Source organism: Pleurodeles waltl, chromosome 8 (assembly GCF_031143425.1).
Source record: "Pleurodeles waltl isolate 20211129_DDA chromosome 8, aPleWal1.hap1.20221129, whole genome shotgun sequence".
In the NCBI taxonomy this organism is placed as follows: Eukaryota; Metazoa; Chordata; class Amphibia; order Caudata; family Salamandridae; genus Pleurodeles; species Pleurodeles waltl.
This window is the reverse complement of record NC_090447.1, coordinates 188,693,971-188,708,728: the sequence shown is the minus strand read 5'-3', so window position 1 is coordinate 188,708,728 and position 14,758 is coordinate 188,693,971. Positions and strand designations below refer to the sequence as shown.

At 41.8% G+C, this 14,758-nt stretch overlaps 3 non-coding genes across 3 annotated transcripts; all 3 read right to left on the bottom strand.

Annotated features, from left to right (window-relative positions):
* Nucleotides 1–3,171: 3,171 nt before the first annotated feature.
* Nucleotides 3,172–3,245, bottom strand: TRNAT-AGU (transfer RNA threonine (anticodon AGU)). Its single transcript has one exon. It is a non-coding gene; the product is annotated as a tRNA-Thr (tRNA).
* A 424-nt stretch (nt 3,246–3,669) lies between these two features.
* Nucleotides 3,670–3,742, bottom strand: TRNAT-CGU (transfer RNA threonine (anticodon CGU)). The gene has a single exon. It is a non-coding gene; the product is annotated as a tRNA-Thr (tRNA).
* A 1,449-nt stretch (nt 3,743–5,191) lies between these two features.
* Nucleotides 5,192–5,265, bottom strand: TRNAT-AGU (transfer RNA threonine (anticodon AGU)). Its single transcript has one exon. It is a non-coding gene; the product is annotated as a tRNA-Thr (tRNA).
* Nucleotides 5,266–14,758: the final 9,493 nt, after the last annotated feature.

Sequence of the window (14,758 nt, the reverse complement as noted above, 5' to 3'; positions counted from 1 at the left end):
CCGTTGGGGGTTCAGAGCAACCCCAAAGTTACCACACCAGCAGCTCAGGGCCGGTCAGGTGCAGAGTTCAAAGTGGTGCCCAAAACGCATAGGCTTCAATGGAGAAGTGGGTGCCCCGGTTCCAGTCTGCCAGCAGGTAAGTACCCGCGTCTTCGGAGGGCAGACCAGGGGGGTTTTGTAGGGCACCGGGGGGGACACAAGTCAGCACAGAAAGTACACCCTCAGCAACACGGGGCGGCCGGGTGCAGTGTGCAAACACACGTCGGGTTTCCAATGTAAATCAATGGGAGACCAAGGGGTCTCTTCAGCGATGCAGGCGGTAAGGGGGGGGCTCCTCGGGGTAACCACCACCTGGGCAAGGGAGAGGGCCTCCTGGGAGTCACTCCTGCACTGGAGATCCGATCTTTCAGGTCCTGGGGGCTGCGGGTGCAGAGTCTTTTCCAGGCATCGGGATCTGGGAGTCAGGCAGTCGCGGTCAGGGGGAGCCTCGGGATTCCCTCTGCAGGTGCCGCTGTGGGGGCAACTCTGGCTACTCACGGTCTCGTAGTCGCCGGGGAGTCCTCCCTGAAGTGTTTGTTCTCCACAAGTCGAGCCGGGGGTGTCGGGTGCAGAGTAGCAAGTCTCACGCTTCCGGCGGGAAACGCAGTTGTCTTGAAGTTGCTTCTTTGGAAACAAAGTTGCAGTCTTGGATGAACAGGGCCGCTGTTCTCGGGAGTTTCTTGGTCCTTCTAGAGCAGGCCAGTCCTCTGAGGATTCAGGGGTCGCTGGTCCCTGGGGAAAGCGTCGCTGGAGCAGTGTCTTTGAAAGTGGGGAGACAGGCCGGTAGAGCTGGGGCCAAAGCAGTTGGTGTCTCCGTCTTCTCTGCAGGGTTTTTCAGCTTAGCAGTCCTCTTCTTCTTAGGTTGCAGGAATCTGAGTTCCTAGGTTCAGGGGAGCCCCTAAATACAGAATGTAGGGGTGTGTTTAGGTCAGGGAGGGCAGTAGCCAATGGCTACTAGCCCTGAGGGTGGCTACACCCTCTTTGTGCCTCCTCCCAAGGGGAGGGGGTCACATTCCTATCCCTATTGGGGGGATCCTCCATCTGCAAGATGGAGGATTCCTAAAAGTCAGAGTCACTTCAGCTCAGGTTGCCTTAGGGGCTGTCCTGACTGGTCAGTGACTCCTCCTTGTTTTTTTCATTATCTCCTCTGGCCTTGCCGCCAAAAGTGGGGCCGTGGCCGGAGGGGGCGGGCAACTCCACTAGCTGGAATGCCCTGTGGTGCTGTAACAAAGGAGGTGAGCCTTTGAGGCTCACCGCCAGGTGTTACAGCTCCTGCAAGGGGGAGGTGATAAGCATCTCCACCCAGTGCAGGCTTTGTTACTAGCCACAGAGTGACAAAGGCACTCTCCCCATGTGGCCAGCAACATGTCTCTGTAGAAGCCTAATTATTCAACACCCATCCAGATATAAACGACCGTTAGCCAGCTCTTCTAGATAAACATAAAGAATTTATTAGAGATAGAAATAGAAAGACATGTACATGGAGGATGCTCTGTACTAGTGTACACGAACAGCCCAATACAAGGAAGTAATCCATGATCTTTTATAGTATTAAACCACAAACATAATTCAACGTATTATTGGTTCTTTGTCATTGACGTATGATTGACGTATGGCTATTTCTCCATTATGTCTGAAGGTAGTTTTTCCTATCATACCATATATAGTAACAAAAAGCATAGAAAAGGATTTTACACAAGGTGGCCTACGTGCCTAATATCACATGGTCCATCTTGTGACAGAACTTGAGAACATTACGTACTCAGACTGGTACTTTCCAGAAGGGAGATTGCTTCAGCTAGCATGCAATGACGATGATATTTCATGATGGCTGTTCAGAGAGCAAGCCTTGCAACATAATGCATTCCTAGCAGTAGCAAATTACATTTGTAGGCCTCTTTATTTAATGATAGGCCTGTGCAGAGATTGTCATTGTGTATCACAGGGGTCACCAGGCATAGCATACCTAAGAACTGTAAAATGTGATTCCACATCTCGAGTGTGGCAGGCTGCTAAAACCAGTCAGCCTACACGGGTAGTTGGTTAAGGTTTTAGGGGGCACCTCTAAGGTGCCCTCTGGGGTGTATGTTACAATAAAATGTACACTGGAATCAGTGTGCATTTATTGTGCTGAGAGGTTTGATACCAAACTTCCTAGTTTTCAGTGTAGCCATTATGGTGCTGTGGAGTTCGTGTTTGACAGACTCCCAGACCATCTACTCTTATGGCTACCCTGCACTTACAATGTCTAAGGTTTTGCTTAGACAAATGTAGGGGCACAGTGCTCATGCACTGGTGCCCTTACCTATGGTATAGTGCACCCTGCCTTAGGGCTGTAAGGCCTGCTAGAGGGGTGACTTATCTATACTGCATAGGCAGTGTGAGGTTGGCATGGCACCCTGAGGGGAGGGCCATGTCGACTTACTCGTTTTGTCCTCACCAGCACACACAAGCTGGCAAGCAGTGTGTCTGTGCTGAGTGAGGGGTCCCCAGGGTGGCAAAAGACATGCTGCATCCCTTAGAGACCTTCCCTGGCATCAGGGCCCTTGGTACCAGGGGTACCAGTTACGAGGGACTTACCTGGATGCCAGGGTGTGCCAATTGTGAAAACAAAAGTACAGGTTAGGGAAAGAACACTGGTGCTGGGGCCTGGTTAGCAGGCCTCAGCACACTTTCAAATCAAAACTTAGCATCAGCAAAGGCAAAAAGTCAGGGGGTAACCATGCCAAGGAGGCATTTCCTTACAAAAAGGTTTTCATTTAATTCATCTTGATTCCCCTACAGGTATCCGGCCATCTTGAAACTTAGTCATTTTAAACTTAATTCTTAGATTGTTCATGTTTTCAGAGTGACTAGGCTTAGAATCATAGTCTAGTATTGATTTCTGGAGATATAATTTTCATATTCTGTGTTCTAACCTTTTTTTTACTACAGGTCTCCTTCCCAGCTGTTCCCTTCCTAATCTCTCTCAGTCTCTGTGATTTATCTATCAGAGTCGTGGAGCTGTTCAGTGGTGGACTTGTTGGGAACGTGCACAGACCCTGAGGATCTGGTGACTCTGACATCTTGTTTTGAAATTGTATTTAATATTTACTTGAAGAACTTAAATCCTTTAAGTTTGGTGATAAACTGAGGCGCTGCTGAGATTTGAACTCAGGATTTCCTGTTTACTAGACAGGCGCTTTAACCAGCTAAGCCACAGCACCTTCTTGACAAATGTCACTGGAATAGTTAGCTGAATGGAGTGAAATAGAAATCATTTTTTTCATTTTCTTTTCTAAGTTCCCACAACTCTCTTCTTAAACACTGTAGGTGAGAATACAAAATTTATTTAAAAATACTTCCTTAAGAGGTGGCTTACCGTTCTTTTAGAATATTGAATTATGTCTTGTGAGTGAAATGCATTACTTAAATTGAACTCTAAATTGAATTTTCTTCTCTTTCCTCTTTGTTATAATTCTCATTTCCCTTATTCATTCAATGTATTGCTTTGAAATTCTGCAAAATACCAAGTGCTTTTTTCATTCTAAGATGAAGCATTCTAAAGAAAACAGGCCACTACTCTTGTTTTGAAACTACATTTAATATTTACTTGAAGAAATTACATTCTATAAATTTGGAGCAAAACTGAGGTGCTGCTGAGATTTGAATTGAGGATCTCCTGTTTACGAGACAGGAGCTTTAACCACTAAGCCACAGCACCTCTTAGTCTTAAAAAGATTGAAAAACTGACTTAGTTGCCATTATTGTTTCTCTATGCCTTCTGTGGAGTCTTTTTTTTATCTGTGTTATTAAGTTAAACATAAAAGAATTCCCCATCTCTTAAGAAGAGTACATAAGTTTTCATTAAAAAGTACTCATAAAAGTAGATTACATTTTTCAGTGGTTCACAAATTATTATTGTAGAGGATTGTATCACTTTTCTTCTTCAACTCTAGGGCTTCATTTTATATTTATCTTCCTCTGTGATATACCCTTCATTTTACATTCACAGTCTTGCTTCTGTCATCTCGAAAATAATCTGAATTTTATTTGGTATTAAGATGAACTGTTCAATAGTAAGCTGACTCAAATTTTTCATTTTAACATTATATCAAATGATCATCTAATGAAAATAATCTTTTTTTTAACTATGAAAAAGAGCAAGGTGTTGTGGAGATTTGAACTCAGGATTTCCTGTTTACTAGACGGGTAGTTTAAGCAACTAAGCCACAGCACCTTCATGACAAAGTTTACTGGAATTGCTAGTAGAATGGAGTGCGGTAGAAATCTCGTTTTTTAATTTTCTTTTCTAAGTTGGTACAACTCTGTTGTCAAACTCTATAGGTGAGAAGATCAAACTTATTTAAGAATACTTCCTTAATGAGTGACTTACCCTACTTATAGAATATTGAATTATGTGTTGTGAGTAAAATGAATTAGTTAAATTGAACTCTCAATTTATTTGTCATCTCTTTCCTTTTCTTTGACATTCTCTTTTCCCCTATTCATTTATGGTATTGCTTTCAAATTCTGCAAAACACCAAGTGTTTATTTCATTTGGAGATCAAGCATTCTAAAGTCAACAAAACACTACTCTTGTTTTTAAACTTTATTGAACATTTAGTTGAAGAAATTGAATTTTAAAAGTTTGGACTAAATCTAAAGTGTTGCTGGAATTTAAATACAGGACATCCTAGTTATGAGACAGGAGCTTTGACCACTAAACAACAGCACCTACTTATCTTACAAATATTGAATAACTGACTTAGTGGAAATGACTTGTCCTCAGTGCCTTTAGTGCAGTCTTCTTTATCTGTGGTGAACCGTTGAACAAAAAAGGATTCCCCATCACTTAACAAGAATACCTACATTTTAGTTAAAAAGTACTTATAAAAGTGGGTTACATTTTTGAGTGGTTTACAAATAATAATTGTTAGAGGAATACAATTGTCTTCAACTCTAAGGTTTTAGTTCATATATACCTTGCTTTTTGATTTACTCTTCATTTGACATTCAAAGTATTGCTTCTGTTACCATGAAGATTCTCAGAATGTTATTTAATATATTAAGATTAACTGTCTATTAGTAAGATGACTCAGATTTTTCATTTTTTAATTGCTTCAGAGAGTATCTAAGGAAACTGATCTGTAATTTAAGAATAAAAATATCAAGGTGCTGCTGAGGTTTGAACTCAGGATCTCCTGTTTACTAGACAGGCACTTTAACCAACTAAGCCACAGAACCTGCTTGACAAAAGTCACTGGAATAGTTAGCTGAATGGAGTGAAATAGAAATCATTTTTTTTTCATTTTCTTTACTAAGTTACCACAACTCTCTTCTTAAGCCCTTCGCTGCCAGGCCTTTTTCCCCTCAGGTGCCAAGCCTTTTTTTGGCTATTTGGGGCAGTTCGCGCTTAGGCCGTCATAACTTTTTGTTCACATAAGCTACCCACGCCAAATTTGCGTCCTTTTTTTCCAACATCATAGGGATTCTAGAGGTACCCAGACTTTGTGGGTTACCCAGAAGGAGGACAAGAAAGTTGGCAAAATACAGTGAAATATTTTTTTTTTTTGGAAACAAAATGAGAAAAAGGGGCTGCAGAAGAAGGCTTGTGGTTTGTTCCCTGAAAATGGCATCAACAAAGGGTTTGCAGTGCTAAAATCACCAGCTTCCTAGCGTTCAGGAACAGGCAGACTTGAATCAGAAACCCCAATTTTTCAACACAATATTGCCATTTTACTGGGGCATACCCCATTTTTAGGATTTTTTTGTGCTTTCAACCTCCTTCCTGTCAGTGACAGAAATGGGCATGAAACCAATATTGGATCCCAGACACCGAAACATTTCTGAAAAGTAGACCAAATTCTGAATTCAGCAAGGGGTAATTTGTGTAGATCCTACAAGGGTTTCCTACAGAAAATAACAACTGGAAAAAAAACATATGGAAATTGAGGTGAAAAAGTCAGCAATTTTTCTCTACGTTTTACTCTGTAACTTTTTCCTGCAATGTCAGATTTTTTAAAGCAATATACTGTTACGTCTGCTGGTCTCTTTTGGTTGCGGGGATATATAGGGCTTGTAGGTTCATCAAGAACTCTAGGTACCCAGAGCTAATAAATGACCTGCACCATGCCTTGGGTTTTCGTTCTATATCGGGTATACAGCAATTCATTTGCTGAAATATAAAGAGTAAAAAATAGCTATCAAGAAAACGTTTGTATTTCCAAAATGGGCACAAGATAAGGTGTTGCGGAGTAGTGGTTATTTGCACATCTCTGAATTCCGGGGAGCCCATACTAGCATGTGAATTACAGGGCATTTGTCAAATAGACGTCTTTTTTACACACTCTCTTATATTTGGAAGGAAAAAATGTAGAGAAAGACAAGGGACAATAACACTTGTTTTGCTATTCTATGTTCCCCCAAGTCTCCCGATAAAAATGATACCTCACTTGTGTGGGTAGGCCTAGTGCCTGTGACAGAAAATGCCCCAAAACACAATGTGAACACATCCCATTTTTTGACAGAAAACAGAGGTGTTTTTTGCAAAGTGCCTACCTGTAGATTTTGGCCTCTAGCTCAGACGGCACCTAGGGAAACCTACCAAACCTGTGCATTTTTGAAAACTAGAGACCAAGGGGAATCCAAGATGGGGTGACTTGTGGGGCTCTGACCAGGTTCTGTTACCCAGAATCCTTTGCAAACCTCAAAATTTGGCTAAAAAAACAGATTTTCCTCACATTTCGGTGACAGAAAGTTCTGGAATCTGAGAGGAGCCACAAATTTCCTTCCACCCAGCGTTCCCCCAAGTCTCCCGAGAAAAATGGTACCTCACTTGTGTGGGTAGGCCTAGCGCCCACAAAAGGAAATGGCCCAAAACACAACGTTGACACATCCCATTTTGTTACAGAAAACAGAGGTGTTTTTTGCAAAGTGCCTATCTGTAGATTTTGGCCCCTAGCTCAGCCGGCACCTAGGGAAACCTACCAAACCAGCACATTTTTAAAAACTAGAGACCTAGGGGAATCCAAGATGGGGTGACTTGTGGGGCTCTGACCAGGTTCTTTTACCCAGAATCCTTTGAAAACCTCAAAATATGGCTAAAAAAACACATTTTCCTCACATTTCGGTGACAGAAAGTTCTGGAATCTGAGAGGAGCCACAAATTTCCTTTGCCCCACCGTTCCCCCAAGTCTCCCGATAAAAATGGTACCTCACTTGTGTGGGTAGGCCTAGTGCCCACAAAAGGAAATGGCCCAAAACACAACATGGACGTATCACATTTTTTCACAGAAAACAGTGCTTACCTGTGGATTTTGGCCTCCAGCTCAGCCGGCACCTGGGGAAACCTAGCAAACCAGCACATTTCTGAAAACTAGACACCTAGGGGAATCCAAGATGGGGTGACTTGTGGGGCTCTGACCAGGTTCTGTTACCCAGACTCCTTTGCAAACCTCAAAATTTGGCCAAAAAAACACTTTTTCCTCTAATTTTGGTAACAGAAAGTTCTGGAATCTGAGAGGAGCCACAAATGTCCTTCCACCCAGCGTTTCCCCAAGCCTCCCGATACAAATGGTACCTCACTTGTGTGGGTGGGCCTAGCGCCCATGAAAGGAAATGGCCCAAAACACAACGTGGACACATCACATTTTTTCACAGAAAACAGAGGTGTTTTTTGCAAAGTGCCTATCTGTAGATTTTGTCCCCTTGCTCAGCCGGCACCTAGGGAAACCTACCAAACCAGCACATTTTTGAAAACTAGAGACCTAGGGGAATCCAAGATGGGGTGACTTGTGGGGCTGTGACCAGGTTCTGTCACCCAGAATCCTTTGAAAACCTCAAAATTTGGCTAAAAAAACACATTTTCCTCACATTTCGGTGACAGAAAGTTCTGGAATCTGAGAGGAGCCACAAATTTCCTTCCACCCAGCGTTCCCCCAAGTCTCCCGATAAAAATGGTACCTCACTTGTGTGGGTAGGCCTAGTGCCCACAAAAGGAAATGGCCCAAAACACAACGTGGACACATCACTTTTTTTTACAGAAAACAGAGGTGCCTATGGGGTCGCTCCCTTTGCTTGACGGCGCAAAAAAAAAGATCCCCAGTGCCTAGTGGTTTCTGCCCCACTTGGGGGTTTCTGACCCCCTTGGGAGCAGATTCACCTAAAATCGGCCGATTTGCCCCCAGGGGGGGCAGAAATGGTCTAAATACAATTTGCCCCTCCAGGGGAGCGACCCTTGCCTAAGGGGTCGCTCCCCATCTCTAAAGAAACAAACAAACAAAAACAAAAAAACACCCCAAAAAATTAGCCCTGGCGCCTAGAGGTTTCTGCCCCCCGGGGGCAGATCACCTAATAACAATAGGCCGATCTGCAGCCGAGGGGGCAGAAATGGCCTAAAATAAATTTCCTTCTCCCACCCCCTTGGGGAGCGACCCTTGCCTACGGGGTCGCTCCCCTTGCGTGATGGCGCAAAAAAAAAGATCCTTGGTGCCTAGTGGTTTCTGCCCCCCTTGGGGGCAGATTGACCTAAAATCGGCCGATCTGCCCCCAAAGCGGGCAGAAATGGCCTAAATACAATTTGCCCCTCCAGGGGAGCGACCCTTGCCTAAGGGGTTGCTCCCCATCTCTAAAAAAACAAAAACAAAAAAAATGTGCAGTGGCGCCTAGAGGTTTCTGCCACCCCTTGGGGCAGATCGGCCTAATAACAATAGGCCTATCTGCCCCCGGTGGCAGAAATGGCCTGAAATATATGTACCCCCCCAATCCCCCCCAGGGAGCGACCCTTGCCTACGAGGTCGCTGCCCTTGCCTGACGGCGCAAAAAAAAAGATCCCTGGTGCCTAGTGGCTCCCCACACCTAAAACAAAAAACTAAAAAAAAAAAAAAATTACCCCTGGTGCCTAGAGGTTTCTGCCCCCGGGGGGGCAGAAAAGGCCTTAAAAAAAATGCCCCCCCCCCGGGAGCGACCCTTGCCCAAGGGGTCGCTCCCTCCTGCCAGTTTCATTTATAAAAAAAGCATTTCACTTCCAATAGCGCTGGAAGCTGAGCTTCCAGCACGATGGGGGAGGCTCTGTGATTGTCAGCGCGCGCTCGCGTGCTGACGTCACAGGGGGTGTGGGGGGGTCGGGGGTGGAAGGGGAAGGGATTCTCCTTTCAGCCCTGGCTAGCGCTTCCCCCGAGGGCCAGTCGCAGGGCGTAATGGTTACGTACATGGCGCCACACGGGCGCTGCCATGGACGTAACCATTACGTCCATGGCGACAAAGGGGTTAAACACTATAGGTGAGAACACTAAACTTATTTAAAAATACTTCCTTAAGAGGTGGCTTACCATTATTTTAGGATATTGAATTATGTCTTGTGAGTGAAATGCATTATTTAAATTGGACTCTAAATTGAATTTTCTTCTCTTTCCTCTTTGTTATAATTCTCATTTCACTTATTCATTCATTGCATTGCTTTGATATTCTGCAAAATACCAAGTGCTTTTTTCATTATGAGATGAAGCATTCTAAAGTGAACAGGACACTACTCTTGTTTTAAAACTGTATTTAATATTTACTTGAAGAAATTAAATTCTATAAGTTTGGAGCAAAACTGAGGTGCTGTGGAGATTTGAACTGAGGATTTCCTGTTTACTAGAGAGGCGCTTTAAGCGCTAAGCCACATCACCTCTTATGCTTAAAATGATTGAACAACTGACTTAGTTGCCATTATTGCTTCTCAATGCCTTCTGTGAAGTCTTTTTTATCTGTGTTATTACACTAAACATACAATATTTCCCCATCACTTAAGAAGAGTACCTACGTTTTCGTTCAAAAGTACTCATAAAAGTAGATTATATTTTTCAGTGGTTCACAAATTATTATTTTAGAGGATTGTATCACTTTTCTCCTTCAACTCTAGGGCTTTATTTTATATTTATCTTCCTCTTTGATATACCCTTCATTTTACATTCACAGTCTTGCTTCTGTCATCTCGAAAATACAATGAATATTATTCAGTATTAAGATGATCTGTTCAATAGTAAGTTGACTCAAATATTTCATTTTTACATTATTTCAAAGGATCATCTAATGAAAATATTCTGTTATCTAATTATGAAAAAGAGCAAAGTGTTGCTGGGAGTTGAACTCAGTATCTTATGTTTCGTAGACAGGCACTTTAACCAGCTAAGCCACAGTAACTTCTTGGCAAAATTTACTGGAATTGATAGTAGAATGGAGTAGTAGAAATCTAGTTTTTCAAATTTCATTTCCAAGTTGATACACCTCTGTTGTCAAACTCTATAGGTGAGAAGACCAAATTATGAATACTTTCTTAATGAGTGACTTACTCTACTTATAGATTATTAAATTATGTGTTGTGAGTAAAATGCATTAGTTAAATTGAACTCTCAATTTATTTGTCGTCTCTTTCCTTTCTTTGACATTCTCTTTTCCCCTATTAATTTATGGTATTGCTTTGGAATTCTGCACAACACCAAGTGTTCATTTCATTTGGAGATCAAGCATTCTAAAGTCAACAGAACACTACTCTTGTTTTTAAACTTTATTCAACGTTTACCTGAAGAATTTGAATTTAAAAAACTTGGACTACATCTAAAGTGTTGCTGGAATTTAAACACAGGACATCCTAGTTATGAGACAGGAGCTTTGACCACTAAATAACAGCACCTACTTATCTTACAAATATTGAATAACTGATTTAGTAGAGATGACTTGTCCTCAGTGCCTTTAGTGCAGTCTTCTTTATCTGTGGTGAAACGTTGAACAGAAAAGGATTCCCCATCACTTAACAAGAATACCTACATTTTAGTTAAAAAGTACTTATAACAGTGAATTACATTTTTGAGTGGTTTACAAATAATAATTGTGGAGGAATACATCAATTGTCTTCAACTCTAAGGTTTTAGTTCATATATATCTTGCTATTTGATTTGCTCTTCATTTTGCATTCAAAGAATTGCTTCTGTTACCACGAAAATTCTCTGAATTTTATTTAATATTAAGATGAACTGTCTATTAGTAAGATGACTCAGATTTTTCATTTTTAAATAGTATCAGAGAAGTATCTAAGTAAACTGATCTGTAATTTAAAAATGATAATATCAAGGTGCTGCTGTGATATGAACTCAGGACCTCCGGTATACTAGACAGGGGCTTTAACCAGCTAAGCCACAACACCTGCTTGAGTAAATTTACTGGAAAAGTTAGCTGAATGGAGTGAAATAGAAATCATTTTTTTTTTTCATTTTCTTTTCTAAGTTCACACAACTCTATGCTCAAACACTATAGGTGAGAACACTAAATTTATTTAAAAATACGTCCTTAAGAGGTGGCTTACCGTTCTTATAGAATATTGAATCATGTCTTGTGAATGAAAATAATTAGTTAAATTCAACTCTAAATTGAATTTTCATCTCTTTCCTCTTTGTTATAATTCTCATTTCCCTTATTCATTCATGGTATTACTTTGAAATTCTACAAAATACCAAGTGCATATTTCATAATAAGATGAAGCATTCTAAAGTGAACAGGACACTACTCTTGTTTTTTAACTGCATTTAATATTTACTTGAAAAAAATAAATTCTATAAGTTTGGAGCAAAACTGAGGGGGCTGTTGAGATTTGAACTCAGGATTTTCCGTTTACAAGACAGGTGCTCTAAACACTAAGCCACAGCACCTCATAGTCATAAAATGATTAAATAACTGACTTAGTTGCCATTATTGGTTCTCAATGCCTGCTGTGGAGTCTTTTTTATCTGTGTTATTACGTTAAACATAAAAGAATTCCCAATCACTTAAAAAGAGTACCTACGTTTTCGTTAAAAAGTACTCATAAAAGTAGATTACATTTCTGAGTTGTTCACAAATTATTATTGTAGAGGATTGTATCACTTTTCTTCTTCAACTCTAGGGTTTTATTTTATATGTATCTTCCTGTTTGATATACCCTTAATTTTACATTCACAGTCTTGCTTCTGTCATCTCGAAAATACTCTGAATTTTATTTAGTATTAAGATGAACTGTTCATTAGTAAGTTGACTCAACTTTTTCACTTTTACAATTATATCAAAGGTTCATCTAATGAAAATAATCTGTTATTTAACTATGAAAAAGAGAAAGGTGTTGCTGCGATATGAACTCAGGATCTCCAGTTTACTACACGGGTAGTTTAACCAACTAAGTCACAGAACCTACATGACAAATTTTACTGGAACTGATAGCAGAATGGAGTGCAGTAGAAATCTTGTTTTTCAATTTTCTTTTCTAAGTTGATACAACTCTATTGTCAAACACTATAGGTGAGAAGACCAAATTTATTTAAGGATACTTCCTTAATGAGTGACTTACCCTACTTATAGAATATTGAATTATGGGTTGTGAGTAAAATGCATTAGTTAAATTAAACTCTCAATGTATTTGTCGTCTCTTTCCTTTTCTTTGACATTCTCTTTTCCCCTATTCATTTATGGTATGGCTTTGGAATTCTGCAAAACACCAAGTGTTTATTTAATTTGGAGATCAGGCATTCTAAAGTCAACAGAACACTACTCTTGTTTTTAAACTTTATTGAACGTTTACTTGAAGAAATTGAATTTTAAAAATGTGGACTACATCTAAAGTGTCGCTGAAATTTGAACACAGGACTTCCTATTTATGACACAGGAGCTTTGACCCCTAAACAACAGCACCTACTAATCTTACAAAATATGAATAACTGACTTAGTGGAGATGACTTGTCCTCAGAGCCTTTAGTGCAGTCTTCTTTATCTGTGGTGAAATGTTGAACAGAAAAGGATTCCCCATCACTTAAAAAGAATACCAACATTTTAGTTCAAAGGTACTTATAAAAGTGGATTACATTTTTGAGTGGTTTACAAATACAAATTGTAGAGGAATACATTAATTGTCTTCAACTCTAAGGCTTTAGTTCATATGTACCTTCCTATTTGATTTACTCTTCATTTTACATTCAAAGTATTGCTTCTGTTAACATGAGAATTCTCTGAATTTAATTTAATAGTAAGATGAAGTGTCTATTAGTAAGATGTCACAGATTTTTCATTTTTACATTTTAGCAGAGAAGTATCTAAGGAAAATGATCTGTAATTTAATGATGAAAATATCAAGGTGCTGTTGGGATTTGAACTCAGGATTTCCTGTTAACTAGACAGGCACTCTAACCAGCTAAGCCACAACACCTGCTTGATTGAAGTCATTGGAATAGATGGCCTAAACGAAAATCACACACTTGACACTGATACACATACCACACACACCCACCCACAGCACTATAAAACACCCACCCACATTACACACAACCCTTTACGAACACCAATAATCGCCACAAGACTAACACAAAGACCACTGAGACAACTACACACACACCCTAAACACCCATCCATCAGTCATACACCCCACTTCCCACACCTCAACACATCACTCAAAACCCTCTGCACAACACACAACACACACCACACAACACCCATGTCCTCACTAAGGCACCCCAGTTTCACTGATGAGGAATTGCGGGTCATGGTAGAGGAAATAGTCAGAGAAGAGCCACAGCTGTTTGGAGCATGGGTACAGCAGATACCCATTGCCAGGAAGATGGAGCTATGGCGGAGGAACGTGGACAGGGTGAACTCCATGGGACAGCAACCAAGAACAAGGGATGACATCAGGAAGAGGTGGAACGACCTACGGGGGAAGGTACGTTCCATAGCAGCAAGGCACCAGCTTGCCATCCGGAGGACTGGCGGTGGACCCCCACCAAGTCCCCCACAGCACACAGCATGGAAGGAGCAAGTATTGGCAAGCCTGCATCCTGAGGGACTCACTGGAGTAGCTGGAGGTCTAGACACTGGTGAGTCAATATTTATTATTTATCACCACCCATACCTGCATGCCATCACACCCCCTCACCCTCAATCCCATCACTCCACTCCATCCCACACACTTACCTCCACATCTGACTAACCCCAATGCCAAGCCTGCATGCTATACCAATGCATGGACAGCCCTCCAAGCCCTGCATGTACACCCATCACCAAAGCACGCACAGCATGGAAAACTAGCAATCCCACAATATATCACCTTACACCAACAAAGGTGGCAGGGCAACAGCAACAATAGAGGGGAAACTCGGAATGTACAATATGTCACAGACATGAAGCATAATACATTACTTACATCCCCACAGATGCCCCAGCCAATCTCAGCAGCAAGGAGGTACATGACTATCCAGTCCCCCAATAGAAGATGACCCCAGTGATGACAGTAACTCTGGACTTCAGGATCTGGATGAACTACCTGGCCTATCAGGGACCACTGGTCATTCGGCCACCCCAGCCCACTCACAGTCCACCACACAGCCTCCCCATCAATATCTAACACCACAGCACACACCCAACGTCACCACACCTCTATCCCCAGGACACTTCAATCAGCAGTTTACCCACCTGTACAGGGACCCCAGTCCACACATCAACCCCAAGACAATCAGGGGCCTGGGGTCAGTGGCAGTGGGCACACGTTCAGGGGACAGAGGCACAGGGGAACAGGAATACTCGGAGGACCCCTGTGCACCAGGGAGAGGACAGGCCCAGGGAACCGACTCTCCAGGAGGCACTCACTAATGTCCTGGGTGCTTACCAACAATCCCAGGACAAGATGGGCTAGATCCTTATCAACATGTAGGCGAACAAGCAGCTGCAGGAGGTACGCCAT